This window comes from Ceratotherium simum, chromosome 10 (genome assembly GCF_057802395.1).
Source record: "Ceratotherium simum simum isolate JZ-2026a chromosome 10, ASM5780239v1, whole genome shotgun sequence".
NCBI classification, from domain to species: Eukaryota; Metazoa; Chordata; class Mammalia; order Perissodactyla; family Rhinocerotidae; genus Ceratotherium; species Ceratotherium simum.
In genome coordinates this window covers 7259847-7263439 of record NC_141909.1, presented here as the reverse complement: position 1 = coordinate 7263439, position 3593 = coordinate 7259847, and the positions used below count along the sequence as shown (strand labels likewise).

The 3593-nt window shown below is 37.1% G+C and overlaps 1 long non-coding RNA gene across 1 annotated transcript; it reads right to left on the bottom strand.

Annotated features, from left to right (window-relative positions):
- Window positions 1-332: 332 nt before the first annotated feature.
- On the bottom strand, window positions 333-3290 carry LOC147916050 (uncharacterized). Its single transcript, XR_015553324.1, has 3 exons — window positions 3192-3290; window positions 1481-1561; window positions 333-394 (listed from the first exon to the last, which is right to left on the bottom strand). It is a non-coding gene; the product is annotated as an uncharacterized LOC147916050 (long non-coding RNA).
- Between the last annotated feature and the right edge of the window lie 303 nt (window positions 3291-3593).

Sequence of the window (3593 nt, the reverse complement as noted above, 5' to 3'; positions counted from 1 at the left end):
CAGTATAACTATTGAATATCAAATAACTTTTCATAGTAAAGTTCCACAATTGGGTAATACAATTCAGAGGAGCACCAAGGCAAAGTGGCAATGACTATGTGTCGTCTATCCAGTTCAGTCCTCCTACTCAGCGGATGGAACACAACTGGCTCAGCCAAAGATGACGCTCCTGTTTCCACTTTCCAAGCCTCTTTCACTTAGGCATGGCCAGATGACCCAGGTTCTGCCAACAAGATCTAAACGAGATATAGACAGATGACTGTCAAGAAGGTTTCTAGGAAGGCTTTTTGCTTTTCTGATGAAGCAGAATCTATAACCTTTCATCCTGTCCTCTTCTTCTTGTTTTAACTTTGAGCACAGAGTCTAAAGCGGCAGCAACCGTTGCATTTCAGTGCTATGGAAAAGGACAAGAAAATAAGATATCATGGTTTTGACCTTATTGTGACTAATCCAAGGTCAAAATCTGCCTACATCCAGGACAAAATAGACCCTTATCTGTTTAAAACACTGTGGATCAGATTTCCTTTTCCTTGTAGCTGAAAGCTTTCCTAACTGATACAGATAGTTTTAACTACACAGCTTCAAAAATATAAGAAATATTGTGCATTCATCTAGTTATTTGAAAAAATGCAGGTAATTATACAATCTAGTCATCACAGATCAAATCAGAATTGATATTTGTTTTAAATATACTTACATGCAAATTGATCCATCTAATATTGCCTCATGAAACACAGAAAAACTAATTATTTAGAAATTAGTGGACTTAATTTCATCACCAAATTCTTTGGTAAAATAATAATTTTATATTTGGCTGTTAATGTATCATTTTGATTGTTTCCTGAAAACAGACCACAGGGGAGGTTTCATTACTAAAAGCTGCAATTTTTTTTGGAGGAACATTTTTATCTCTGATCAAACTTTTAAGAAATTTTAAAATTGTCACATTGTCGGAAACACAAATTTCTTATGGTCTAGAATACTGTCTCTGGCATTTGCAGTAGCAAATGTTTAGTGAAAAACACAAAATATTGTTGGGTATTGAATGAAATACATATTCTGCCATTTCTTAATGAGAACAGTAACCCACTGCCTGCTTAACAATTTATTCATGGTTAAAAGGTGACATAGGAAAGTCGTCAAGAATTTAGGCTCAGGAGTCAGACTCTAGATTTGAATCCTGACTCTTATTAGACTTGAGAACTTTGGCAAGTTCTTTGCCATTTCAGATCTCTTTTTGCTTATCTCTAAGCATGGAATAAAATTAGAAGTACCTATTTTAAATGGTATTTGGGAGGATTAAATGTGTAATAAATGCATAGCATTTAGAACAGTGACTATTTTATTATATTACTAATTAGACAAGAAAAAGTACAGCTATTTTAAAAAGTTGGTAGTATCCTGAACTGATCAACTTAAAAGGAAGATTGTACTCCTTTTAAAAACAGAGCTTCTCTTGTTTTAGACAAAACAGACTTACAAGTATACTCATTTACAGTGGAGATGCAGTCTGTGTAAAGCCTGGATACGGTAAATGGACTTGTTGGAGGACTGGTGTTGGCTAGAGGGAGAAAGAAGGAAAGAGGCAAGATTACTCAGAAATACAAAGCTAGTGAGATCTTCTTTGAGGCTGAGGCAAGCACAGACAATATAATTAAGAAAACAATTTCAAGAGATTAGGCAGATATCTGAGAAGTCAGAACAGGAAGCACTCTCGAGAACATGAGCCATTGGCAGATATCTTGGCGTGAGGTATGGCAATGTGAATTTGAGAAGAGACCCTGGCTTCTTGCAGTACATGGTGTTAGAACGAAGGCAGTTGTTTTATCTCTATTTTAATATGAAAGGGAAGATTGGAAGCTGGTTGGGATTTCCAACCATAGTTGGATTTCTAGGTTGGAGATATACATATCTGTTTACATTTTTCCATATTTGTCTATTCCTATCGCTAATTTCACTCAATGGTTTCCAGTTTGGCTCTACAATCATTGCACAGATCTCACCCAAATAGTCGCTATTGATCATCCCTGTTCTATCTGAACATTAGTCATTATTTTGACTCTGCTCATTTTGGATATTCTACTTCTATTACTCCTTTCTTTGGGTCTTCCTTGTTTCATCAGTCATGTGTTTGACTGAAATCTCCATGGAACACCTAATCTAGCCATAATTATCCTTCTGGACAAAACTAAACAAGATTTGGAAATTCATCCTAATATAAATACCCTAACAACTAGATAGATTGATCTACAAATTTGTTAAGACATTTTCTTAAGTCCATTGTGTGGGTGGGGAAGTATGAAAGGAGGAAGGCATGGAGATTCCCAGTTGGATCTTAAACTGGGATTCAGACATGTCTTGAGATATCTGATAAACTTTTTCCAGAAGTTTATTTACGTGTATGACATTCCTGGAAGACAAAGCACTCACATGATGAGAAGGTACCAGGCACAATAAGACTGAATGAACAACACAGCTGAGATGGCAATGGCGAGGCAATTTTTAAGACAGAATGATGTCTGTCATTAATATTTTTTCTGTCTTTTGCCTCGTTGAATTCATATAACTCCTCTAAATAGCAAGTGGACCACATTATAAATAAAAACTAGTAGTTTTCACTTCTGGTTAGGAATTAGAAAGCCATAAGAGACCTAAAAATGAGAAAAAGATAGATAACCAAAAAACAAACAAACAAACATAGTTTTAAAAAACCAATGGAAGAGCTGAGGTTTCCAAAAAGAAAAAAGAAAAACTAAATGAACTAAAATACAGGAAGTGATGTATTTCCTATAAGAGAAGGACTGACTGTTGCCTTCAACCTGGGTGGGGTGATGGGAGGAGGAGGAATTCACCAGGGAAGGGGGTCTGAAGAGACAGGCCAAATTTTCAACAAAATTTTAAAAACTTGTAATGTTTGGTGTGGTGGTTTAGATCCCTGAGAAAGCCCAGACAAAGTAAGATCTTCACCCACCCACCTCTCCTTCCAAATGGGGCCTTCACTGAGTGCATGCAAGTAATATACCCAAGTTTGGGGGCAAGGTAGGAGATCTGAAAAAAATCCTCTTTTTTCAGAGCCCACTTGAGGCTGGGAGCAAGTCAGCAGAATTATGAGAAATCCCTCTAAACAGCTCTGTGACTTCACTCAGTGCAAGGCTGCTGCCAAAAACTGGGGTTCAGACAGTGAGAAATACCTCCAAGTTTCCCGAGGACTTCACTGCATGCACTTAGCAGCAGGGCAGAGAGATCTCCGAGTTGTAAAAAGTTGAGTGTGGACCTGAAGAACAAAGAAAAATCACCAGAAGCCTCAAAATCTAGAAACAAGGCAATGAGACAGAGAGAGATGCCCTTCAATTCAGAAAACTAGTAGTTGGGTTATAAAGCACAAAGAAAAATCTGGCGTCTCCCTCGTGCTTAGATCTCAAGTCTTGCTAAATCCGAAGCCAGTCATGAACTGAATATAATGGAAACTAAAATAAAGCCTAGATGCAGATTAAATGTGTATGAGATGGATTAAGCACCCCTTAACGTGGCCAAAAGAAGAAGAGATGTGCCTTTTTCTAGAGCTAAATACTATCAATTTTCATCTATACTGT